This window comes from Hypanus sabinus, unplaced genomic scaffold (genome assembly GCF_030144855.1).
Source record: "Hypanus sabinus isolate sHypSab1 unplaced genomic scaffold, sHypSab1.hap1 scaffold_922, whole genome shotgun sequence".
Taxonomy (NCBI): domain Eukaryota; kingdom Metazoa; phylum Chordata; class Chondrichthyes; order Myliobatiformes; family Dasyatidae; genus Hypanus; species Hypanus sabinus.
This window is the reverse complement of record NW_026781775.1, coordinates 68,305-96,273: the sequence shown is the minus strand read 5'-3', so window position 1 is coordinate 96,273 and position 27,969 is coordinate 68,305. Positions and strand designations below refer to the sequence as shown.

Sequence of the window (27,969 nt, the reverse complement as noted above, 5' to 3'; positions counted from 1 at the left end):
GGTGAATCATGCTTGACTAATCTGTTGGAGTTTTTCGAGGATGTAACCAGGAAGTTAGACGGGGGAGATCCAGTGGATGTAGTGTACCTTGATTTTCAGAAGGCATTTGATAAGGTCCCACATAGAAGATTGGTGAGTAAAATCAAAGCTCATGGCATCGGGGGGAAGGCAGTGACATGGATAGAACACTGGTTGGCAGATAGAAAGCAAAGGGTAGGTGTGAATATGTGTTTCTCGGAATGGCAGGTGGTGACTAGTGGGGTGCCACAGGGCTCGGTATTGGGACCACAGCTGTTTACCACTTACGTTAATGATTTGGATGAAGGCATAAAAAATAACATCAGCAAATTTGCTGATGATACTAAGCTGGATGGCAGTACGACATGTGATGAGGATGCTGGGAGAATTCAGGGTGACTTAGATAGGCTGGGTGAGTGGGCAGACACTAGGCAGATGGCGTTTAATGTGAATAAGTGTGAGGTTATCCACTTTGGGAGTAAGAACAGGAAGGTAGATTGTTATCTAAACGGTTTAGAGTTGGGTAAGGGAGCAATACAAAGAGATCTCGGAGTCCTTGTTCATCAGTCACTGAAGGTGAATGAGCAAGTACAGCAGGCAGTGAAGAAGGCTAATGGAATGTTGGCCTTTATTGCAAAGGGAATTGAGTACAAGAGCAAGGAAATCCTCCTGCATTTGTACAGAGCCCTGATGAGACCTCACCTGGAGTATTGTGTACAGTTTTGGTCTTCAGGGTTAAGGAAGGACATCCTGGCTGTAGAGGAAATGCAGCGTAGATTCACGAGGTTAATTCCCGGGGTGTCTGGACTGTCTTACGCAGAGAGGTTAGAGAGACTGGGCTTGTACACGCTGGAATTAAGGAGATTGAGAGGGGATCTGATTGAAGCATGTAAGATTATTAAGAGATTGGACTAGATAGAGGCAGGAAATATGTTCCAGATGCTGGGAGAGTCCAGTACCAGAGGGCATGGTTTGCGAATAAGGGGTAGGTCATTTAGGACAGAGTTAAGGAAAAGCTTCTTCTCCCAGAGAGTTGTGGGGGTCTGGAATGCACTGCCTTGGAAGATAGTGGAGGCCAATTCTCTGGATGCTTTCAAGAAGGAGCTAGATAGGTATCATGGATAAGGGAATCAAGAGATATGGGGACAAAGCAGGAACAGGGTATTAATAGTAATTGATCAGACATGATTTCAAAATGGCGGTGCAGGCTTGTAGGGCCGAATGGTCTACTGCACCTATTGTCTCTTGTCACAGGCGTAACACTGACATGATGAAGGAAGCACTGAACACAGCCAGAGAAGGAAGACCTTTATTGCTGCCAAAAACACCAGTAGTGTAATGGGCAGAAAATATAAATACAACCGTTGCACGTGAACTTTTAGCATTGCTCATTTTTGAATTATGATAACTCAGAACTTGTAGTAGGATGCAGCAAATTGAAGTCCTTTACTACACAGGAGAATGAGACATCTAGAGTTTACTCCAGTGTCATGGTGAACATCCTCTTATCATCAGTCGATGCTCTGAAGCATGTACCAGGAAATGTCGATGGATATTTGCCACACACACACATGCAGAAATAAAAATCATATTACTGGAGCTGTATTTCCTCAGCGAAAGCTTAGCTTACAATTGAGACTGGATACAATTGGAAAGGACGGTGAGTTGTTTCCTCTGGAGCACCATAGCCTGAGGGGAATTCCGATGAAGGTTTATAAGTTTAAAAGAGGCATAGATAGAGTAGACAGGGAGTATCTGATTCCCGGGGTTGAAATGTCAAATATCAAAGGGCAGGCATTTAAAGTGAGAAGGCGTGTGTTCAAAGGGCATGTGAGGCGTAGGGTTTTATTTATTCAGAGAGTAGTGGATCACTGGAATGCACAGTTCTTAATAGATCTTAACAGACCTTTACTTCTAACAAACCACAAAGTCACCTGTTGCCTGGTCGGAATCTGCTTCTCAGACTTTCGCTCATATTTTCCTGTGAATTGACAAGAAACAAAGAATTGTGAATTCAACTTGCAGCTCAGTTATCTCAGACCATTGACTTTCTTGCCCATGGAAGAATTCCTCACCGTGTTTTCCGGAGGTCGGGTTTGAGAATGTAGAGTTCGGGTATGAGGACAGATGACACATTATAGTTGAGTGAATGACACACACCAATCCTCATGGAGGGATCAGAAATGCAGTGAGGGAGCCATTTAAAGTTCCTGGGGGCCAGTATGTCCGAGGAGCTAACCTGGACCCAACATATTGATACAGCTGTAAAGAAGGTGTGACGGCGGCTATATTTCAATAGGAATTTGAGGAGATTTGGAATGTCACCAAAAATGCTATGCTTTCTTGGAAGCTTGACAAAATTTGAATTATTATCTGAAACACTGACAAATTTCTACAGATGTCTGTTAGAGAGTTTATTGACTGGTTTCATCTTGGCCTGATATGGAAGCATCAATGCCATTGTACGGAAAAGCCTGTAATATGTACTAAATATGGCCCAGTCCGTCATTGGTGAACCTCACCCACCATTGAACACAGGAAAGTATTCGGCACCAGTTCTCACTATTTAATTTGACCAGACAGCTCCTCAGAAAATATTTCCAAAATATTACCCCGTCCACCTCCCACCCCACTTGTGCATCAATCAAAGTATCTTCTCGATGAATAAACCCTGAAGTATCATGGGAACATTTCCATTACAAGACCAACACGATTTTCTATAACTGTCCGTGAGTAACTTCTCGTGGGAAATTGTAATTGACGTTGTTTTCAGCCCTGTTGGGGATGCCTGCCTCAAGTAACATTCATCTATTTTGTCTAGTCAAACCAATCTCCCATTCATTACTATTCCAGCCAATTAACTTCTGAAAATATATACTCATGATGGCAAATCGACTTTATTGCATATGGCATGACTTTAGGAAGAGCTAATGCATAATCTATATTCTGTGTGCTGTCTGTCCCTTCATCTTTGTGATGTTGCTGCATGCAAATTTTCCTTGGTACTGAATCCGTACCTCACTGAACTTATGATAATAAGAATAAACTCAATTTGACTTGGAAAAATTAATGTTTTTTTATTGCATTTCAGTATGTTCATTATATCAAAAAATAGATGTTTGACTTTAAATAAAATGTTGTTTGGAATATTAATGATCTGACACATTTCATTTAGTCAAAGCCCAAAGCATCATTGAGGATCCCTGGCACATATCTCCCAATCTCTTTGACCTATAATCATCGGGAAGGAGGCACTGGAGCTTGAGAACTATGACTGCTAGACTGGGTAATAGCTTCTTTCATTAGGTTACAAAACCAATGAATGCCCTGCCACTCCCGACCTCTCATCACAAGACAGTGAGCTCTTTACTGTTAGTTGTTTTTTTTTAATGTGCTGCACACTGCATGCATTGTGAATTATATTTTATTCACTTATTTTTGACAATATTTAGTTTTATGTGCTTTGTGCGATCAATGTTCTGTGGTTGGAGCACGTTGTAGAGGAATGTTGTTTCGTTTGGTTGTATATCTGTAAAGAAAATTCAACAATGAACACTGTTAAAGAAGTGGAGGTAAGACAATCCTACCTGTGAAGAAATTCCCTCTGCATTACTGTTTAATCTGGTTTCATGACGACTGGACATTTGGGCTTTGGAAAACTCAGTGTTAACAAGCAGCAGGAGAAACACCAGGACGACAAGTGTTTTTTGGAAGGCCATTATCTGGAGGAAGGTATCTCACTTTTGATAGCTCTGGTAAAGAGAAAAGAAGGACATTGAAAGCTTATGGATATTGAAAGACCTAGATAGAGTTGAAGTAGAGAGGATGTATTTTGTGGTGGTGGAGTTTGGGACCAGACGGTACAGCCTTGGAGTAGAAGTATGTCCCTTTACAACAGGGATGAGGAGGGATTTCTCGAGCCAGAAGGTGGTGAATCTTTGGAATTGCTTGCCACAGACAGCTGTGAAGCTAAGTGATTGGGGATGTGTAAAGTGGAGATTGATAGATTATTCATTAGTATGTTTGTGAAAGGTTCCTGACCAGGGGAAGCAAATGAGGTTGAGAGGGATAATAAATCAGCCAAAATGGAATGGTGGGGCAAACCCTTTGGGTTTAAATGGCCTAATTCTGCTCCTATGACTTTTGGAAACTACAAATTGAGAGGTAGAATATTTCAGAAAACTGAGAATACAGGTAAAGTGAATACAGACATCCTTCTATATGACAAGAATGACTTATCATTGGATAGCTGGGACAGTAAATCAGATCAGTTTTAAAGGCAATACTGTATTTTTGTAGTTTTAAGTTGTGTGTGTTCAACAATAGGCTATAGTATATCTGTGCTGAATTCAGTTCCCACATATTGTCTTGTACAATCAGATACCTGTCACAAGGTAATAGATTATCTGCAGAAGTACAGACTCTAGTAGCCTTGAAGACTACTTTAGAACACCCTTCAATTGTAGATAGAATAACATTAAAATTACTATTCTCTTCTTTAATCACAGAGAGTTTGAATTTAGATTCCATTCCGTATGAGCTGCAAGTTCCTGTACTGCTGCCTTTGCTGAGCTGATTGTTTTCCATTTCCCTAAAGTTGTTTTTATGCTGAGTTCGTATCAGTGTCAAGTGTGACCAGGTGGTGTGATTCTTCCCTTGAGTCTATAGAATGGGTTCAAGGTCCAATCTTGTGAACAGTTCAAATTCTAGGATGCTATTTCAATGCAGCTCTGAAGCAATCCAGACAGAGATGTTAAACCCTTTTGAGTGATTTCCATGTACCTTGGAAAAGATGGGCAAGTTCTCCCTGGTGCTCAGTCCTTGTCCTTTCTATCAGTGTCATTATCAATCACATTGTCGTAACGTTGCTGCATGAGTGAGATTGGATGCTGTTTTTTCAATTTATCAGAAACTCTACTTCTAAAATACCTCAGTGACAGAGAAATGGTTCAGGACAGCCCAATCAGAGCATAATACATTCAGTGGCCACTTTATTATGGACACCCGTACATCCCACTACACTTGTTAGTGCCGATATCTCATCATCCAAAATGTTCGATGTAACTTAATGCATAAAAGCATGCAGGAATGGTCAAGAGATTCATTTGCTGTTGAGACCAAACATCAGCATAGAAGAGAAATGAGATCTTAGTGACCTTGACCATGGATTGATCACATGTGCCAGGCAGGGTGGTTTGAGAATCTCAGAACCTTCAGCGACTTTCATGTACAAGAGATTCCAGCGTTTAAAGATAAGTCATCTGATCTTTGGCAGTTCTATGGGTGAAAATATTTGTTTCTGTGATATGTCAGACTGTTTAAGGTGACAGAAAGGTGCTATTAACTCAAATTACCACATGTTAAATCAATGGTGTGCAGAAGAACATCTCATGAACATGGAATGTCGAAACTAATTTAACGTCATTGCTGCTTGTGTAGTTTAGGAGCCAACATGTCTAATGATATTGTGAGAGATTTAAAATTCTAATTGGAATCTTTACCTTGAGTTTAGAAATAGCAAGTTGTAAATTGCAAAGGATTTACCCAACAGCTACAAAGTAACAGTCAAACATGTCAGTTTGCTATGAAAATGCTTTGAGAACATAGAACAATGACGTGTACAGCACAGCACCAGGCCATTTGGGCCACAATGTAGTGATGAACTAGCTATAAAGCAAATCAAAAACACCCAAACACTAATCCTTCCTGCCTATACCATGTCCATACCCTCCATCTTCCTGCAATCCTCTATCAGATTACCCCTCAGCCTTTGGAGCTCCAGTGGAAACAACATTTTATTACGCCTCCTGTGATAGCACACACCCTCTAAATGAAGCAGCATCCTGGTAAACATATTCTTCACCCTCTCCAACGCCTCCACATCCTTCCAAGTGTGGGGCGACCAGTACTGTATGCAGTCATCCAGATGTGGCCCAACGAGAGTCTTACAAAGTAGGAACATGAGAATTGAGCTAAATTATTTGAATAATAAATGCAAGCATGTTGTACGCCTATTTCTAAACAACATACCAACTTGTGTAGCTACTTACAACTAGCAATGAACTAGGATGCCATGATCTCTCTGCTCAGCAACACCAAAGGACCTTGCCCATAACAGTGTTCTGTCTTGCGTTTGCCTGACTGAGGTGCAATTCGTCACATTTATCTGGGTCAAATTCCATTTGCCATTTCCCAGCCTATATCTGCAATTGATCTACATTTTGCTGTATTTATTGCCAGTTCTCCACACTATCCACAGCTCCATCAATTGTTTCATCATCTGCCAATTTACCAATGAAGCCATCTCCATTTAATGCTTGTCAATAATTATTTCAGAAAGACTCAGACAAATCAGATTTACCTGTAACGAAGAAATCGAAGTTGCTTTCTTTGAGCTGCTGTATCAGATTTCGGTGGTTGTCCCCTATATATTGTGATTCAGGGAGGGGAACAACCTCAAATGGAGTATTTTGCAATGGCGCAAATATTTGGATAAACATGTTTGTGAAGAGTAATCAATGCACTGTGACTATGAACAAACAGTTCATATCTTAGTGTATTCAAATGGGGATCTTATATACTCACTGTGCCTGGAGATGAAATCCACATATTTACACAATCAAAGTGAACACTCTTACTGTTAGGAGAAGTAAGAACCAAGATGCACTTATACCTCATCCGTAGCATGGACTCTCAAATTGCACCGTCCACTGCAATCTTGGTCAGCAACCAATAATTTCCTATCTTTTTCCTTCCTGTGTTCCTCAGGAGTAGAGTGACATTTGTGATTTCCCGGTCACGGGGAGCAATTCCTGACTAATTATTCTTGCTCTGTGAATGCCTTCACAATCGCCTCTTTTTGCGAATCCGTGATGTCTTGTCCATCCACCGTCAGGATTTACAACTCTCCAAGCAATATCTCCTTATTAAAAGTGATGATACTCAATGCCGCCCAGGCTTCAATTTCTGGCATCTCTTCATGTCGGAAAACATTGGAGACTGACACAAAGTACGTGTACAGTTCTCTGCCGTTTCAGTGTATCTGACAACTTCTCCAGTGTCATTTCCCAGAGGTCCAATATCCATTCTACACTCTCTTTTACTGTTTATACATCTGTAAAAGTACTCTTTGTATCCTCTTTAATATTCACAAAAAGAATTAGGTTTAATATCACTGCTATATGTCTTGAAATGTGTTATGCTCGAGAAGTACATCGTAATACATTATAATAAAACCAGTAAATCACAGTTAGATTTCTATAAAAATAGTATAAAAAAGTTAAATAAGTAAGAAATCCGATGTCAGATGGGAAGAGGCTGTCGCTGAACTATTGAGTGTGTGCCTTCAGGCTCCTGTACCTCCTCCATGATGGTAGAAATGGGAAGAAGGCATGTCCTGGGTGGTGGTGGTCCTTCATGATGGATGCTGCCTTTTTGAGGCAGCGCTCGTCAGTGATGTCATGGATGCTATTATTTCATCCATACTTTTCCTTAATTCTATTGTAATTATTCTGCACATTATTCTACACCTTCTGCATTATTAATGTTTTACCTTATCCTACCTCATTACACTGTGTAACGATATGATTTGATTTGTCTCAAGGGTATACATGCAAAAACATTCACTATTGCGGTACCTATGGCAATAATAAAAACATTCCAATTCCAATCTGTTGAACCCACTTCCCTGCTATTTATTGAAATACTGTCCACAGCCCTAGTTATGTGATTTGTCAGGACTTCAGACCTAGCATGTTTCAGCTGGAACCTGTCCAATCAAATCATCTCCATCCTTCCGCAATAGTGGAAGCAAAGTACCATGAATCTCAGCATTCTTCTCTTCCTCCAGCCAGCCCTCCTGTCACCCGCAGCCATTGGATCGTCTTGACTTAAGGAGGGACAGCTGTAGCCTAATAGGGGGCAGGTGTTTATAAGGGACTCGGGGACTGAGCCTGGGTGTGGGTTGTCCTACTCCGAAGCCGGTTTAACCCGATCTGTACCTGGGCTGCCGGCTCTGAATTCTGCTCTTTCCCTGGTTGCCGGCCTGCTCGGAATCCTGTTTTGCCCTGTTGCCGGCCTCTTCTGCATATGTTCTGTCCGGTTGGACTTGTTCCACTGCTTCTCTCGTGTGCGCTGGTCCCGCTGTTCCGCCTTAGTCGCCTTGCCTGCGCTGTCACGCTGTTGGTTGCCCTTCCCAATAAACCGGTGTATCACGGTAGCCCTACTGCTCACGCTGGACGCAGCTTTCTTCTGATTCCTTGCCTCCCTCAGGCAGGCCCGGCTGGACTGCCGCTGCCCGGTGGGGATTCTGCCCTTTCCACCCATTGCTCACTAAGGGTTGTGCCCCGCACCTGCCCAGGTGTCCGCTCCTTGCAGATGCCTCCGTGTTTTTAGCCTGGGAGGTGGCCCTGCCCGGGATCCATGCGGCCCGCCACGAGCTCTGGGATCCTCCTGCCCTATCACGAAATCGGGGATCCAGCCCCGCCTGCATAAGCCCCTGCATGCCACGGCATCCCCATCCTGTCCTACCACTAGTACTTCAGTGCCTGCGTTCTGCATTCGGGTCCAATCCTGTCCCCGTCCTGACAAGCTCCTGGAGACTTGATACTATCAAAAGGCTTGTCAGGAGGCAGATAAGAGTCAGGGGTCTAGATGTAGGGATGAGAGTGATGAAAAACGAGAATGGGTAAGGATGGGATTTCTCTATTAGGTCTCCAGATAAAGTTTGTATAACCAACAGACTTATGATCTGTTATGGCTTCTGTCACATGAAGTGGATGTTTTTCACTGGGTACTGTAAAACAAATGGAAAGTTAAAAACAGTATATTCCACGAATGGATGGTTACGTACTCGTGACATGACAGTGGTACCCTTGTCACTTGACAGGGGTTGAAGCTGTACTGGACTTGAGGTAATGGTCTTGTGATGGTGAAATGACATCATTTTCCCGCCAGTAGAGATCATGTGACAGTTTTTTTTACTGGTTATAAAAGGAAGACCCCACCCTGTGAGGAGGGGCAGCTCGTGGCTGGATTTGTCAAGTTGATTTCATGCCACTGCGTGATTTAATGGGATGACGCAGTTTAGCTGAAGGTTGAAGTTTTATCAAATGCCAAAAGTTTAAAAGATCATTGCCAGCAGGTTCTTGAAATACTGCTAGTTCCGAAATCAGTGGAGAGTGAAGATCGAAGATCGAGGAGGATCTATTTCGACGGTGAAACGGGTTCGACCTTATTTAATCCTTAATCGAAAGGATTTCGTGGACTGTTCACGTGTTAATCTCTGCGGGAAAGCCGGAGATTGAGGACAGTGTGATAAAGGAAAGGTCAGTGCCTTTAAGCCGTTCCATTTTGTAAATTCGTCGTGGGAGAAGTTCGACATCGGGTATGGAAGTGAAGCGACGTGAAAGAAAATTTAAATAGTCTTATAAAGTCTCTCCTTTTAGCTGAACTGTGAGCATATCGAACTTTTGGCAATACTACTTTCAAGAACTGTTTTTGCAATATCGCTTTAAGGACTGTTTGAGCTGCCGCACAGCAGCTGTTTCCGGTTACGTTAGTGTTTGGTTACTTTTGGGGGGGTTTGTTTTCTGTGTTTAATAAACGTGTTATTTGTTATACAGAACCCCTTGCCGAACATATATTCATTGTTGCCGGAATATGTAACAGGATGACGTCAGCTTTTCTGTCAATGCAGAATCATCTCACCCACTTCCACGTAGCAAATCAGTGGTCAGCACTTTACACCACTTAATATCTTTGAATCCAAACCCCAGCTCCTGAAGGGAAAAAGGTAGGTCATCGGGCATCGTGAATAAATTATTGAGATTTATTTCTCGTCAGCTGAGGAATACTATGTTACCCTGCAGACTTTGTATGAATTGAACGAGCTGGTCTTTGTGCAATAGATGTCAAGTCTGATCTCTAATTGCGACTAATACGTATCTGTGGAGGGAAATCCCCATAAATGGACAGCTGTAAATCCTGCATTGGACTCAGCCGACGGCCCCTGTGCTCCACCATAGACTTTCCATAGAGTCCAAAAAGAGAGAGTGGCATTCCACAGATCTTCCCAGTTCACAAGCTGGGAAATCCCCTGGCTAAATTCATCTCAGATTTACTAAGTACAAACTAAGTTAATAGACATGTTTTTACCATTTAGAAGACATTTGGACATGTGCATTGATTTGAAAGATTTAGAGGGTCATTGAGGGCAAATAAGAAGCTCATTCAGGTAACTTGCTCAGCGTGGATGTGTTTGGCCGTAGTGCCTGTTTTCTGTGCAGTATATTTCTCCAAATCTATTGTATTAAGTAGTTCAAATTATTTTCTTTTTGTAATAGTGGACATGTGTTTTCAGCCGATGAATCTTTAACACTGAGTTTGTGGAAAAAGCTCCTCACTGATTGCCGATGTCAGCAGAGCAGCTGCTCGCTCTGGAACTGGCCCTGTGCTCTTTGAGTCCAGCTGATGTGCAGTCAGCTGGCAAACCAGTGCAGAGGATCAATTGTCAAACTGATCTACTGTCACTAGTGCTTCCAGCTCCCCTGTGAGCTGACTCCGTTATCGAGTGTGACTTTATATATAGTAAGCAGCACTCAGCTTTCGGGCTTAATACTGAATTAACCCCATGGACTGGCGTTATGAAGTGTCTGTGGGCCAAGATGGGAACATACCCAGATGAATTGTCCTAGGCCATTCTGAGCAGGTTCTCCAGAGAAAAATTGTAGTAAGAGGACAGCTTGCATAATGTAGATTTTGAGTGAATGATGAGTGATAATCTCAAACACTTTAGAATCTCAGTGTTTCCTGTGGGACTACTAAACCTGTTCCACTGTCCAGCAGAGATCAGAGGCTGGTCACTGTCTGAACTTGATACATTCATGGTGTTCTTTGCCTTACATCCACATCAGGTTTAAAAATGTTACTGGTGTTTATCTGCTGCACCTATATTTCCAGTACGCTCATCGCTACCCTTTCAGTGACAGATCTGAATGCCACTCGTATTGACCCAGACATTTACATTCGACCATGTGGCCTTGCTTATCTTGTTGCTGCTCAGTTCTGTTATTCAGCTGATGGAAGACTGACGTATCATAGAGGGAGAAAGATGAACTTAGAGAAATGGAGACTGCAAGAACTGCTTCTGTTCCCAGCCATTCTCCATGACAACAAGAATTCTGGACTGGCTGGTTGTCAGGACACGCTCAAGGAACAAAGACAGAATGAATGTTAACAACGTTTGAGGGCAGCATTAGTGAAATAACAAAGTTGAATTTGTTCAGGTCTCGTACCACACATCCGCCAATCTCTTTGACACCCACAATCTTTAGGAATTAAATGCTGGAGCATCAGGTCTACGACTGCCAGACTGGGTAACAGCTTCTTCCCTCAGGCTGAGAACCTAATAAATATCCTCGCACCACCAAGGTCTCATCACGAGCAATGTGAGCTGTTTATTGTTTACTGTTTACTCTTTACAATTCACCCGTGCTGCCCACTGCATGTATTGTGAATTTTATTTTAGCCATTTATTTGTGATAATGGTGTGTTTTATGTGCTGTGCTTTGTGGGTATATGTTTTCTGAGTGCACCATGGTTTGGAGGAACATTTCTTTATTTGGTTGTCTGTACAGAGGAACAGAGGGTCCAAGTCCATAAGACACTCAAAGCTGCTGTTCAGTTTGACTGTGGTTGATGAGACATACGGTGCATTGGCCTTCACCAACTGTGGGATTGAGATCAAGAGCCGAGAGGTTAATATTGCAGCTATATAGTACGCCTGTCAGACCCCACTTGGAATACTGTGTCCAGTTCTGGTCGCTGCACAAAAGGAAGAATGTGGAGACTACAGAGAGAGTGCAGAGGAGATTTACGAGGATGGTCCCGGTAGTGAGGAGCATGCCCATTGAGAATAGATTGAATGATCTTGTCCTTTTCTTCTCAGAGCAACGAAGGATGAGTGGTGACATAATAGAGGTGTATAAGATGATCAGGGGCTTTGTTTGTGCAGATAGTCAGAGGTCTTATCCCAGGGCTGAAAAGGCTAATGTGTGAGGGCACATTTTGAAGGTGTTTGGAAGTAGATACAGAGGAGATGTCAGGGGTAAGTATTTTAAGCAGTGAGTGATGAGTTTGTGGAATGGTGCAGGTGGATACAATAGGGTATTTGAAGAGACTCCTGGGATGGAACATGGAGTTTAGAAAAAATAGAGGGCTATGTGTAATCCGGGGTAAATTATAAATTCAAAAAAATGTTCTGTAAACCATTGTGGGCCAAAGGACCTGCATTGTGCTGGAAGTTTTCCATGTTCTATGTTCTAAATGCTCTTCATATTACAAGACATTCAATCCTCGGTTTTATATTCTGATTCTCTTGAAATAAAATTTTACACGGCATTTACCTTCCTGACCACAGAATCAACCTACAAATTAAGTTTTCAAATGCTGCACAGGAATCCCAAATGCTTTTGCACTTCAGATTTTTATGTTTTATTTCCATTTAGAAAGCAGTAAAACTTTCATTTCTTCTAACAAAGTTTACAACCATAAACCTCTCAACATTGGATTCATCTGCCACTTATTTGACCATTCCCTTAATGTATCGAATTCTTCTGTATCTTCCCTATTCTTTCAAATCTACCTGCTGATTCACTTATGTTTGTATCGTCTGCAAACTTTGCAACAAGGCCATCAATTCCATCAGGTCCATCAATCCCATCACTCAAATCATTCTCATATAATAATAAAAAAAAATTGGTCACAACACAAACCCATGAGGAACACCAATAGTCAGGGTAATGAATCAGAAAAGGATCCCTTTCTCCCCGCTCTTTTCCTCCTGCCAATCAGCACTTCTTGAATCCGTGCTGGTATCTTTTCTATAATACCATGGGTTTATAGTTTGTTATAGTGTTATAGTGTTACAGTGTGGCAGCTTGTGAAAAGCCTTCTGAAAATCTATGTCCACAACATCAACGTATCTACATCGACACAACATCAACATATTTGCGTATCTTATTTTTTTTTCTTTCTTCAAAGAATTCCAACAGATTAGTCAGGCAAGGTTTTCTCAAGGAAACCATGCCTCTGACAAGCTATTCGTGCCTTCCAGAATCTCTAAACCACATCCTTTACAATCAACTCCAACATCGTCCCTACCACTAAAGTCTGATTACCTAGCCCCTTGTTTCCTATCTTCTGCCTTTCACATTTCTCAAAGAGTGGGGCGACTGGGACGTTCCGGAGTTTGGAGAACAATTCCAGTCCCATCATGCTCGGAGTCTCTTTACATCCACTGAGTGGAAAGCTTGGGATATTCCCGACTGATCGAGTTTCTTTTCACGGTTCAAAGACCGATAGGCTTGGGAATTGATCATTACAAATTGTCCTGTGATTACACAGCTTGTACCTTGGTTTACTAGGTGGCGCAGCTTGAGGGGATGGAAGTCCTTGTTCCATCTTGCATCTCAATAAATAAGTAACTAATAGATTTGGGGCATCACATCTGAACTGCGGAGGAATTTGGGGTGGGAGAAAAAAAATGATCAGTGGTCCTGGTCCAGGTGAGTCCAGCAAATAGGATAACCACTGAAAAGTGACTGCTAAGCAGCTAAGAAATAAATATAGGAATCAGAATCAAAAGGTTAATATACTCTGCATTGTTATGTAAAGTGCGTGCGCTTGTTACAGGATCAATTAGATTAGGGAGTTAAAAGTGTGCCTCAAAGACTGGAGGAAGATTGCTGATATTCATGATACTTTGGTCCCACTTTTGGGGAGGAATGGAGATGATTTGATTGGACAGGGTACAGCTGAATCATGCTCGGACTGAGGTCCTGACAAGTCACATAACTACGGCTATAGACAGTCTTTCACTAAATTGCAGGGAAATGGGTTCAACAGATTGGAAATGTTATGGATGATGTTTAAGTGTATCTTGTTTCTCACTTCTTCTGGCAGCAATAGTGTTAACTTTGATGTCTAAATATGTGGATTTGATCCCAGGGACAGTGTGGACATACGACCCCCAACTGACGACACTGAGTCAGGACCTGTTTGTTCATGGTCACCTTCAATTGATTATTTTTGGCAAACTTGTTTATCCAAATAGAAGCTATTTACATAGAGCTTGATAAGGGTAGGCAGTGCATGTATCTACATTGATTTTACTCAGGCGCTGGGCAAAGTCTTTTTGGATGGTAATCCGGAAAATTCAGATGCATGTGGTTGGCAGGGAATTGGCTGTTTGGAGTCAGTACTGGCTTTCGCATAAGAGACAGGAGGAGTGGTTGAAGGAAAACATTGGAGCTGGAGGTCTTCGATTAGTGGAGTTTCACAGCGATCTATTATGGGACCTCTGCTATTTGTAATGTCTCTAGATGTCCTGGATGAAAATGTAGATGGATTCATTAGTAAATTAGCAGATGATACCAGGATTGACGGAGCTGTGGATAGTACAAGGGAGTGGCAATAAATACAACAAAATATAGATCAATTGCAGATATAGGCTGAGAAATGGCAGATGGAATTTGACCCAGAGAAATGTGAGGAACTGCAACTCTGCAGGGCAAATGCAAAGAGACAGAACTCTGTTATGGACAAGGTCTTTAGAGTGTTGCTGAGCAGAGATCATGGCATCCCCATTCATTGCTAGTTGAAAGTAGCTACACAGGTTGATATGTTGCTTCAGAGAAGCATACAGAATGCTTTCATTTATTTGTCGAAGTACTGAGTTCAAAATTCATGTTCCAACTTGGTAAAACTCTCGTTGGGCCACGTCAGGATCACTGCATAAAGTTCTGGTGGCCCCACACTTGGAAGGATGTGGAGGCTCTGTAGAGGGTGCAGAGTATGTTTACCAGGATGCTGCCTCAGTTAAAGGGTGTGTACTATCACAAGAGGGGTAATAAAATAGTTGTTTTCACTGCAACTCCAGAGACTGAGAGGTGATCTGATGCAGGAAGATGGAGGGATTTGGACATGGTGTAGGTAGGAGGGATTAGTGGGTTTGGTTTACCAATGACGGACTGGGCCATATTTACTACTACTGACAGGCTTTTCCGTACAATGGCATTGATGCTTCCATATCAGGCCACGAGAAAACCAGTCAATATACTCTCTAACATACAACTGTGGAAATTTGTAAATGTTTCAGCTAACATGTCAAATTTTGTCAAGCTTCCAAGAAAGTATAGCGTTTTTGGTGACATTCAAAATCTACTCAAATTTCTATTGAAATATAGCCGCCGAAATACCTTCTTTACAACAGCATAAATATGTTGGGTCCAGGTTAGGTCCTCGGATATTTTCACACCCAGGAACTTAGCTCCCTCATTTAATTTCTGATCCCTCCATGAGGATTGGCGTGTGTTATTCTCTCAACTATTTTCTGTCACCTGTCCTCATACCTGAACCCTTTTCAGTGCAACAGCACTCCAGAAAGCATGCTGTGGAATTCTTCCATGGGCAACAAAGTCAATAGTCTGAGATAACGGAGCTGCAAGCTGAATTCTCTGTTCTTTGTTTCTTGTCAATTCACAGGAAAATATGTGCGAAAGTCTGAGATGCATATTCCCACATAGCTGTCCAGAACACAGCAGGTAACCGTTTGGTAAGTAAAGATCTGTTAAGAGCTCGTAAGAACAATGCATTCCAGTCATCCACAACTCTCTGAGTCAAAAGCCTACCTCTCATGTGCCACTTGAACCCATGCCTTCTCACTCTAGATGCCTGCCCTTTGGTATTTGACATTTCAACCACGGGAAACAGATACTCCCTGTCTAATCTATCTGTGCCTCTTTTAATCTTATAAACTTTTATCTGATCCCGCCTCAGTCTCTGGTGTTCCAGAGAAAACATTTCAGCTTCCTTTCCAATTGTATCCAGTCTTAATTGTAAGCCAAGCTGCTGCTAAGGAAATACACCTCCAGAAATATGATTTTGATTTCTGCAATGAGTATGTGTGTGTATGGCAAATATCCATCAGCATTTCCTGGTGAATGATTCAGAGCACACGACTAATGATAAGAGGATGTTCATCATGACATTGGAGTTGTTTCCTTCAGTGTAATAAAGTACTTCAATTTGCTGCATCCGACTACCACTTCTGAGCTGTTATAATTTGAGAATGAAAAATGCTAAAAGTCCAAGTGCAACTATTTTATTTATATTTTCTGCCAATTACACTACTGACAGTTAGGGCAGAAATAAATGTCTTCCTTCTCTGGCCGTGGTCAGGGCTTTCTTCACCATGTCAGTAGATTCCTCTTGGGTTTCAGTGCAGTCCAGTACACATCCCACGTGGAGACTGAGGAGAAGCATTACACTCAGATCTAGAATAATTCTTCATTGCTGTTTCTGGAGCAGTTTGGTCTTACCAGTCAGAGTTGTTATTCCTTGGCTGAACGCCCAGACCCGTGGACCTCTCTTAGCCTGGCCTCTACTTATTGACCTATTTGGTACGGCTGATACTGCCGAGAGCCAAAGCGGAAGCCCCTGTCTCCAGACAACATAGAACTCGGGGTTATTGAGGCACAATGGCCTCCAAACCTAAAGCTTGTGGTCCTCTTTCAGGCCTTTAATTTTTGCTATCCCTTATTTTAAGCATTGGCACAATTTAACATTCATCATAAACCACTTCCTCCTGTATCCAAACCTTTATGAATCAGGTTTTCTATCCGATTCAATGTTAAATGTTTATTTTATAACATTTTTATGGCTCCAAGCTTTCAGTAACAAATGAATATTGCTGACCTTGTATTGTAGATTGGGAATTGCACAGAGGGTTAGGATCACCTAAAGTCTGGATGGTGACAATCTTCAATCTTCCACGACTCTTCAGTCAGTGATAAATGGATGCTTTAGTTGTGTCAAAATAATTCGTCATCGGCTAAGCACTATCTCTGAGCTTAGTCTATTTATTTACTCTTTGAATAATTCACGTCTTCCTGTTGGAATTCTTTGAGGAGAATACAAGTAGGATAGATAAATGGGATGCAGCGGATTTTGTTTATCTGGACGTTAGGAAGGCCTTTGACAAGTTACCACACAGATGGCTGATTACCAAAGTAAGAGCCCAGGATATTACTAGAATGTTATTAACATTGTTAGGTCATTGGCTGATTGGTAAGAGGCAGTAATTGGGAATAAAATGCTCCTTTTCCAGTTACCTGCCAGTGGCCAGTGGTGTTCCACAGTGGTCGGTGTTGGGATCACTTCTTTTTTTTGCTGTATATAATGACTTATATGATAGAATAGATGGTTGTGTTGCCAAGTTTCATATGTTAGAAAGATTCGTGGAAGGGCATGTAGTGTTGAGGAAACAGGTAGAATAGGAACATACAGAACATAGAATTGCAACAGCACAATACAGGCTCCTTGGTCCACAAAGCTGTGTCAAATATGCCCTTTCTTTAGAACTTTTGCATTATGCCGATGACCTTTTGCTTTATATTTTTAATGTTAAGACCTCATTACCTTTCGTACTTCCTTCATTCTCCTGTTTTTGCCAGTTTTCAGGACATAAAATAAATTTTCATAAGAATGAACATTTTCCTTTGAATAATTTGGTATCAATTAATAGCAACCTTACTTTTAAAATTGTAAGAAATCAATATAAACACAAGGAAATCTGCAGATGCTGCTAATTCGAGAAACACACACAAAATGAAGGTGGAACGCAGCAGGCCAGGCAGCATGTATAGAAAGAAGCATTGTCGATGTTTCGGGCCGAGACCATTCGTCAGGACTAACTGAAAGAAAAGATAGAGATTTGAAAATAGGAGGTGGAGGGGGAAATGCAAAAATGTAAGAAAAGACCAGAGCGCGTGGGTTGAAGCAAAAAGCAAGAGAGTTGATTGGCAAAAGGGATACAGGGCTGGAGAAGGGAAAGGAACATGGGACGGGAGGCCTAGGGAGAAAGAAAGGTGGAGAGGAACACCAGAGTGAGATGGAGAACAGGCAGCATGATGGACAGAGAGAGAACAGAAAGTGGCGGGGGGGGGAATAACTAAATCAGGGCTAGGGTAAGAAGGCGAGGGGCATTAACGAAAGTTAGAGAAGTCAATGTTCATGCCATCAAGTTGGATGCTGCCCAGACGGTATATAGAAAAAGGAAGACATCTGCTTCGTCCTGGAATGAAAAGCCTCATCCCGAGAGCAGATGCGGCGGAGACGCAGGAATTGCGAAGAGGGGATGACATTTTTGCAAGAGACATGGTGGGAATACAAATAGTCCAGGTAGCTGTGAGATTCAGTCGGCTTATAGAAGATATTTGTAGATAAGCCGTCTCCAGAGATGGAGACAGGAAGATCAAGAAAGGGGAGGGAGGTGTCGGAAATGGACCAGGTAAATTTGAGAACAGGATGGACGTTGGAGGGAAAGTTAATGAAATCAACGTGTTCAGCATGCGTGCAGAAAGCAGCACCAATGCAGTCGTCGATGTAGCGAAGGAAAAGAGGGGGGCAGATACTCGTATAGGCTTGGAACATGGACTGCTCCACAAAGCCAACAGAAAGGCTGACGTAGATGGGACCCATGCGGGTGCCCCTGCCTGCACCTTTGGTATGGAGGAAGTGGCAGGAGCCAAAGGACAAATTATTGAGAGTGAGAACGAATTCCTCTAGACGGAGGTGAGTGGTGATAGACGGGAATTGGTTTGGTCTGGAATTCAAAAATAATCGGAGAGCTTTAAGACCTTCTTGGTGGGGGATGGAGGTATATAGGGACTGCACGTCTATGGCGAAAATAATGCAGTGGGGGGCAATAGAACTAAACATCACTGAAAAAATTCAGAACATGAGAAGTGTCACGAACATAGGTGGGAAGGGATTGAACAAGGTTGGATAAAACAGTGTCAGGATACGCAGAAATGAGTCCGGTCGGGCAGAAGCAAGCTGAGACAATAGGTCTACCTGGACAGGCATGTGGATTTGTGGATCTTGTGCAGGAGGCTGAGACGGGAAGTACGGGGTGTGGGAACTATGAGATTGGTGTCAGGGGATAGGAGCTCCCCTGAGCTGACAAGGTTGGTGATGGTGTGGGAGACAGTGGCCTGGTGCTCCTTAGTAGGGTCATGATCGAGGTGTAAGTAAGAGGAGGTATCAGTGAGTTGTCGCTGTGCCTCGGCCATGTAGAGGTCAGTACACTAGGCCACAGCAGCGACCCCTTATCAGTGGGTTTGATACTGAGTTTGGGGTTGGTGCAGAGGGATCGGAGAGCAGAGCGTTCGGAAGAAGTGAGGTTGGAAGTGGAACAAGGTGCGGTGAAGTCCAGATGGTTGATGTTCCGTCAGCAGCTAGCAATAAAGAGATCCAGAGCAGGCAGAAGACCAGAGCGGGGTGTCCATGTAGAGGAGTTTGGTTGAAGACGGGTCATGGGTGGGGTGGGAGTCCTTGCCGAAGAATTAGGCTCGTAGACGGAGCCGGCGGAAGAAAAGTTCAGCATCATGGCGTACGCCGAACTCGCTGAGGTGTGTGCGAAGGAGCACAAAGATGAGGTCTTTGCTGAGGACAGAGCACTCTGCCTCAGAGAGTTGAATGTCGGAGGGGATGGTAAATACCCGGCACGGATGAGAGATGAGATCACAGGGGAGAGGCTGGTGAAGTCGGTGGAGAGCGGAGGATTAGGGTGAGAGGAAGGTGGAACCTCTGAGGGTCCAGGAGCTGACGATTGGATTGAGGGAGAGGAGATTGCAGAGTGGTGCTTGGGGAAGGTCAGACAGGAGTCACAACCGCAGCACGTGAAGACCCGGCCTGGAGTTCAATGCTGGAGTCGCAGTTGGGGTCTGCGCAATCGCGTTGAAGGTGTCCATGGTCGTTGGAACTGGCATTGATGATGCTGGAGTCCGGATTTTGAATATGCCCTGGGTTGCTGTGGCAGCCGAGATCGACGGCGGGGCCATTCCATGGTCTTTGGAACCAGTATTGATGGTGCTGGAGTCCGGGTTTGAGAGAGTGTGAGATGTTTGAGAGAGCCATGGTTTTCAAGGGACATTGGAAGATTATTTCGAAAAAGAGAAAGGTCTATAATAAATATAGGCAGCATGGTGTAAGTGACGCGTTTGAGGAATATAAAGAATGTAAATAAATCTTAAGGAAGAAAATAGAAAAGCTAAAAGAAGATACGAGGTTGCTTTGGCAAGTATGGTGAAAATAAATCCTAAAGGTTTCTACAGTTATATCAATAGCAAAAGGATAGTAAGGGAGAAAATTGGTCCCTTAGAGAATCAGAGTGGACAGCTATATGTGGATGGGGTCGATTTTGAACAATTTATTTTCTTCGGTATTCAATAAGGAGAAGGATATTGTATCGTGTAAGATAAGGGAAACAAGTATGGTAGTTGTGAAAACTATGATGACTAAAAAAGAGGAAGTACTGGCGCTTTTAACGAATATGAAATGGCAAAAGCCTTCGGGTCCTAACAGGATTTCCCCTAGGACCTTGAGGGAAGTTAGTGTAGATACAGCTAGGGCTGTGACAGAAATATTTCAAATGTCGTTAGAGACGGTCATCCCTACTTCGAGGCACACCGCTAATTCTGAGACACCTCTGGTGCCTGACTGCATCGGTCTTGACCATTGGTCTGGAATCATCAGCTGCGTGGAGAGCATTCACCCCTGCATGGGCAACAGCTTGCTTTATGTATCGTACTACCCTGACTTGCATATTGACTTTCATCCGCGAAGGTACAATATCCATGGTCGAACCTGACCTGCGGAGGGCCATCAACAGCATGTCTGACTATGGCCTCCTCTCCTGCTGCGATGAGGCCAAGGATAGGTTGAATGAACAACACCTCTTATTCCGATTGTGTAGCCTCCAACCTCGACGGCATGAACATTGATTTCTTCAAATTCAAGAGATGAATATCCTGTGCTTCTTCCCCCCACTCTACCTCAACGTTCTTTCGGATCCCCCCACCCCATTCTGGTGGCTATTTACTCCTTCACTTCCCCTCACGCACCGCCATGACCTCCTCATCAATTCTGTCTGGCTCTCCATCTCTTTTGTGTAATCCCGTGGTCCTGCGTCTCTCCTGTTAGATTCCTTTCTCTTCATCTCTTTGCCTTTTCTGCCTGTCACAGCTCTTCACATAATCGTTCCTCCAGAAACCAGACCCCTCCCGCACTCACTTGTCCTTCTACTCCTCCCCCATCACCTAATTCTGGCTTTTGTCTCTTTCTCTTTAATCAGAATGATGGTTCCCATCCCGAGCTGTCGACTGGTTGCTGAGTTCCTCCAACATTCTCTGTGTGTTTGCTTCTGTTTGTTTATTGATTAAAATAATCAAACTGGTACAGTGGAAGAGGAATTTGTGGAATGGTCAGAGACAGTTTCATACAGTAGTTTATTTACCCAGGAACATGCCATTTCAGTTGTAATCTGTGTAATGAGGTGGTATTACAGAGAGTTCTTGCGGTGAAGGATCCTGAATATGAGCAGTGGCAGATGTTTAAGGAGAAGGTTCGTTAGAGCCGACATTTATCCCGATCAGACAGAGTAATCACAGAGAGCAAACAACAGTCTGTGGTTAAAAGAGTTCAAGGTAAATATTAAATCAGAGAACAAACAAAGAGGCAATGACAGGGTGGACAAAACAGTCGGGATTTTTCCTGTAACTCATGATGCGACAAAAGATAAAAATATCAAGGAAAAAACAGATTAGTTAACTCAATAATTTCCATTGGTGTTTTCAGTGGGGACACAGCAAACATCCTACAGATATCTAACGGTGACATTTCAATGCTGTGCCATAATGTGTAGCAATCACCATCAGGGGTGATAAACTAATGGGACTAAAAGCAAAAATATCCAGTTCCCAACGACCTGCACCAGACGGTTTCACAGGAAGGCTGGAGAGAAAGTAGAGACATTGGAATCTGTCAAAAATCACTGTTACAGAAAGGTCCCAGTGGAGCTGAAAACCATTGCTGAAGGGTGGAAGAGAAAGGAAAACAAAGTAGGTAACTGTACTGGAGTCTATAACCTGTGAAGAAATGACAAGTCATTTAGAAAAGTTTAATGTCATTGAACTAAACCAAGAGGGTTTACAGCCAGATTCACACAGCACAGAAACAAGTCTTCAGCTCAAATGGTCCACACTGACCAAAATTCCCATCTGAGCTTCTGGTCTGTAACCGCCTCACCACGATATTATGAACAATGTTATCCTCCGTCCTTTTCCCATTTCCCACCTTTTGACCCATATCCTTCAAAACCTTTCCTTCCCATTAGCCTGTCCGAGTACTGCTTCAATGTACCTGATTCAACCACTCCCCCGGTAGCTCATTCCATTTGCTGACCAGCCTGTGCTTGGAAATGTTGTCCTTCAGGTTCCTATTAGATCTCCTCTTAAACCAATGCCTTCCGGTTCCTGATTCCCCAACACTGGCAGAAAGACTGTTTTATTCGACCCACACTGCAATACACCTCTGCAATACCAGCACTCATTCTCTGACATTCCGGGGAAAATTGTCCAAAACACCTTTCACAATTCAGTCCTTTGAGATCCAGTCACATCCCAGTAAATCTCCTCTGCACTCTTTCCAGCGGAATGGTGTCTATCATACAGCAGGGCGACCTAAACTAAACTCTATTTGCAAAATACGGCGAAACCAACGTGGTGTACATCTGCACCATTTCTTCCCAGCTTCTATATTCGGTGCCCTGACTGAAGGACAGTGTTCCAAACCCCTCTTCACCACCCTGTCCATCTGGAACCTGGTCTTGGACCCTGTAACCTGGGTTACTGAATATTAAAACAACACACAGAAAATGCCGGTGGAACACAGCAGGCCAGGCAGCATCTATAAGGAGAAGCACTGTCGACGTTTCGGGCCGAGACCCTTCACCCAACACTCAGGTTGGAGGAATAACACCTTATATACCAGCTGGTTAGCCTCCAACCTGATGGCATGAACATTGACTTCTCTAACTTCCGTTAATGCACCTTCTTACCCCATCCCTGACATATTTAGTTTTTTTCCCCTTTCTCCCTTTATTTTTTTCTTTCTCTCTCTGCGCATCACTCTGCCTGTTCTCCATCTCCCTCTGGTGCTCCCCTCCCCTTTTCCTTCTCACTCGGCATCCCGTCCCATGATCCTTTCCCTTCTCGAGCTCTGTAACCCTTTTACCAATCACCTCTCTGGCTCTCAGCTTCACCCCACCCCCTCCGGTCTTCTCCTGACATTTTGCATTCCCCCCCACTTTCAAATCTCTTACTATCTTTCCGTTCAGTTAGTCCTGACGAAGGGTCTCGGCCCGAAACGTCGACAGCCCTTCTCCCTATAGATGCTGCCTCGCCTGTTGCATTCCACCAGCATTCTGTGGGATACCAGAGTTTTGAGACTTTATAGGGGAAGTTGGAGAAGTGTGTCTTAGTACTTTCTGGAGCATTTACCACATGTAAGGCAAGTGCACAAGACAAGAGCTCTGTGCTGGGAAGGAAGTGTGTTAATATTGATTGAAGTCAGGTTATCATACTGAGACAGAATAACGTGTAAGGAGGATATAATTGGTGGAGTTTTCCAGGGACCAGTTCTGGATCATCAATGACTTATTGATATTAATGACCCGATGGAAAGGCAGAATGTGCGGAATCCACGGTGTCAATGATGGGGAACGTGATGAGGGGACATGTTGTGATTGAACATTTGGTCTCTCCAACAAGACAGGGGGAAGCTGGTGAGAAGAATACTTGGTAAATGAAGCTTAATGTGGTAAAGTGTGATGGCATGCAGAGAAGCAGGAGGAAACAAAAGTCAGACAATTATTTATGTAGAGATAAATTGTCAATGAGAGAAATAGAGAGGCGTCAATGTGTTCTCCTGCACAACAAAGTAGAGATGGGTGTAGTGAGTGGTTCATAAAAACATATATGACCAAGGTTCAGAGGTGAATGGTTCATTGATATTTATTGCTGTAGAGAAATAGAGAGGTTTTGTTACAGTGTCAGACAAATGCACAATGATGGATTTTGGAAAGTTAAAGCAGGTTATGACACAGACAGAGAAAAATAGGTTCCTGAGGATTGTTGACGAAAAGAAAGACTTGGGGTACAGGTACATAATTTCATGAAGGTGCCAACACAGGTAGACAAGGTTGTGAAGAAGGTGCACGTCATGCTTGCCTTCATCGGCAAAAGGCTTTGGGAGGAGCTGGGATATCATATTACAGTTGTACAAATCAATAATGAAACCACACCAGGAGTACCCTGTGCAGTTCTGGTCACCACGAGAGGAAGGATGTGGTTAAGCTGAAACGATGCAAAAACGATTCACAGGAATGTTACCTGGACGGCGGGATTCAGTTTCAAGGAAAGATCATACTGACTTGGACTGTTTTCCACGAAGTGAAGGAGGCTGACAGGTGAAATGGTAGAAGTTTATAAATCTAAGAGAGGAGTAGACAAGCAGATTCACTTACCCAGCGTGCAAGTATCAAATATGACAAGGAGCAACTTTAAAATGCCAAGGTGAGTACTTAAAGGTGGACATTAGTGGAGGTAAGATTAGTGTCTCCGTAAAAAGGGAGGGTGGGGAATAAATCGATCAGGGATGGGCTAAGAAAGGGAGGAAGGTTATTAACGGGTTAGAAAAAAATCAATGTTCATTCCATCAGGTTGGAGGCTACCCAGACGGAATATGCGGTGTTGTTCCTCTAAACTGAGTGTGGCTTCATCGTGATAGTAGAGGAGTCGTGGATAGACATATCAGAATGGGAATGGGACGCGGAATTAAAATATGTGGCCACTAGGAGGTGCTACTTTCTCTGGCTTTTCATGTCTATCCACGGTCCCAGAACAGGAACACTGCAATCCAGTAACGTTGCTCAGTCTCCCTTATCCTTCAACGCTGGCAGATGGTATTTATTTGGTACTACATATGCCGAATTGTAATAACCCCTTGACAGCGTTTGTTCAGCCTGCCAGCCGACTCTGTAACTGCCATCAGCAGAAGTTGTGATATTACTGGTGACATAGCTATTGTCCGTACAGTTAGCTAAATCTGATCCCATTACCCCGTAGTTGCAATAACAGACTTCACGCTCATTCTCGTGAAGTTTTTTCAGAGATTAGGATTCGTGCAGTCCATTATAAGAAATTTAATGTCAGCGTACAAAACAGTTCCATTGGCAAGAGTAATTTCTCTGGGCAGTTCAGACCAGTGCTCCCTTCACAGATCTAACGTTGCTACTAAAGTAAAACACAGACTCAATCTTGCCCAAACCTCAGCACCTGCAACTGGCTTTCGCACGGTGCTGACACCGATCGAAGCTTGTGTTTTCCTTGCTCTCAGCAAAGGATCGGCTATCTCGCCTCGGTTCAGCCACATCAAATTGTCTTCAATTCCAAAAGGAAGTTACAGACTATAACGTACGATGGTCTACACACTCAAATTGCTTGAAGAACTCAGCAGGCCAGACAGCATTAACAGAAGAAGTACTTTTTTTTCCAAAGATGCTGCCTGACCTGCGAAGCTCCTCCAGTATTTTGAGTTTGTTGCTCGAATTTCCAGCAGCTGTAGATTTCCTCTTGTTTGCCAATTGCGATGATCGTTTGTCAGCGCAGAACCTCAGGATACTGACCACCACCCCTTTCTAGTGAAGATGCAAACCATCCCTTTGGTATCGATCACCCCTGCACAGATGAAGTCCCAGTGATTGGGTGAATGCAAGTCGGCTTTTTCCATGGGGGTTGGGAGGTACTACAACCAGAGGGCATGAGTTAAGGATGATGGGTGAAAGATTAAGGAGAACAGGAAAGGAAAATTCTTCACTCAGACGGTTGTGAGAGTGTTGGAACGAGCTGCCAGAATGAGTGTTGCATGCAAGTTTGATTTCAATATTTAAGAGAAGTTCGGATAGATGCGTGCGAACGATCCCTGCGAAAAGCAGAGAGGGGTAGAGAGGGAACGATGTCCTTCGTGGTGGGGTCCTGTTGAAGGTGGCGGAAGTTGCGTAGGATAATATGCTGGTTCCGGAGGCTGGTGTGGTGGTCTGGTGTGGTCAACAACCCATTGTGCTTTCCCCTTAGATACCTTCTTCTCCTCTCCTGCCTAACCCCTCTCTGCTTCCCCTCCCCACCCCTTGATCTTTCCTCTGATTGGTTTTCCGCCATCTTCTTCATAGGGCCCCTGCCCCCTGATTCTTTAGACCTGACGAAGGTTCTCGACCAGAAACATTGACTGCTTTTTTCAACTGATGCTGCCGGCCCTGCTGAGCTCATCCAGCTTTTTTGTACGTCCAGTAAATGGTTGACTCGTGCATTAGTCTTTACATTAATTCTTACTCATAGACTCAACTCACATCGGTAAAGGCATATTTTTTTTGAGGTTTGCAAAATGGCTTTGTGTGGGTGAGATTATAGTTTACAAACCTGATCACATTGTTTATGAAAAATGGTTGATTGATGAAGCCCGGGGTGGATATTGTATTAGTCGAATTTGAAAAGCTTTCAACAAGGCCTCTCATGGTGGTTCGGAGGGAGATTCACTCTGTGTCTGAACCCGGGAGTGTGTGATGATACGGTGTGGAGGGAGATTCACTCTGTGTCTGACCCCGGGAGTGTGTGATGGGACGGTGTGGAGGGAGATTTACTCTGTGTCTGCCCAGGGAGTGTGTGATGGGATGGTATGGATCGAGATTCACGCTGTGTCTGATCTCGGGATTGTGTGATGGGACGGTGTGGAGGGAGATTCAATCTGTGTCTCACACCGGGAGTGTGCGATGGGACGGTGTGGAGGGAGATTCAGTCTGTGTCTGACCCGAGAGTTTGTGATGGGACGGTGTGGCGGGAGATTTACTCCGCGTCTGACCCCGGGATTGTGTGATGGGACGGTGTGGAGGGAGATTTACTCTGTGTCTGCCCAGGGAGTGTGTGATGGGATGGTATGGATCGAGATTCACGCTGTGTCTGACCTCGGGATTGTGTGATGGGACGGTGTGGAGGGAGATTCAATCTGTGTCTCACACCGGGAGTGTGCGATGGGACGGTGTGGAGGGAGATTCAGTCTGTGTCTGACCCCGGGAGTTTGTGATGGGACGGTGTGGCGGGAAATTCGCTTTGTGTCTGAAACCGGTAGTGTGTGATGGGACGGGGTGGAGGGAGATTCATTCTGTGTCTGACCACGGGAGTGTGTGATGGGACGGTGTGGAGGGAGATTCACTCAGCGTCTGACCCCGGGAGTGTGTGATGGGACGGCGTGGAGCGAAATTCACTTTGTGTCGGACACCGGTAGTGTGTGATGGGACGGGGTGGAGGGAGATTCATTCTGTGTCTGACCACGGGAGTGTGTGATGGGACGGTGAGGAGGTTGATTCACTCTGTGTCTGACCCCGGGATTGTGTGATGGGACGGTGTGGAGGGAAGTTCACTTTGTCTCTGACACCGGTTGTGAGTGATGGGACGGTGTGGAGTGAGATTCCCTCTGCGTCTGACACCGGGATTGTGTGATGGGACGGTGTGGAGGGAGATTCACTCTGTGTCTGGCCCCGGGAGTGTGTGATGGGACGGTGTGGAGGGGTTAATGATTCAATGACTGACTCCCAGACGGGCAGAGGGAGAATCACTGTTCCTTGTTCCTGAATTCCAGAGCATGCTTGTTCCAAGGACTGGATCAGAAATGAAGACCGGGGAGGGGGGGGATGTCACGTGATGACGTAGGATCGGGACGCTGTAACCCAGCCCTCCCGTAAAAAAGTTAATAAATTAATGTTTAAGTGAAGAAAAGGTAATTAATACTTTTTTAAGGTTACTTATCAATTACTTTGGATTGTTTTAAGCTATGCCTGATAAACAGAGGACGAAGAAAACTGCTACCGCGAAGACCGCTCAAGTTGGAACAGAATCAAGGCCTACTTCTACTGAAGAACTGCGGACTCAGGTACAACACACCACCGGTGAAACAGAAAAGGAGACTGCGGCAGCATCGGCCATTTCTAAAGGAAAA

The 27,969-nt window shown here is 43.8% G+C and overlaps 1 long non-coding RNA gene across 2 annotated transcripts; it reads right to left on the bottom strand.

The window, feature by feature from the left end:
- Positions 1 to 1,963: 1,963 nt before the first annotated feature.
- Positions 1,964 to 27,969, bottom strand: LOC132390477 (uncharacterized). Of its 2 annotated transcripts, none has more exons than XR_009510920.1 (3): positions 27,879 to 27,969; positions 3,606 to 3,770; positions 1,964 to 1,999 (listed from the first exon to the last, which is right to left on the bottom strand). It is a non-coding gene; the product is annotated as an uncharacterized LOC132390477 (long non-coding RNA). The 2 variants fall into 2 exon arrangements; XR_009510919.1 differs by lacking the exon at positions 27,879 to 27,969 and adding an exon at positions 6,380 to 6,409.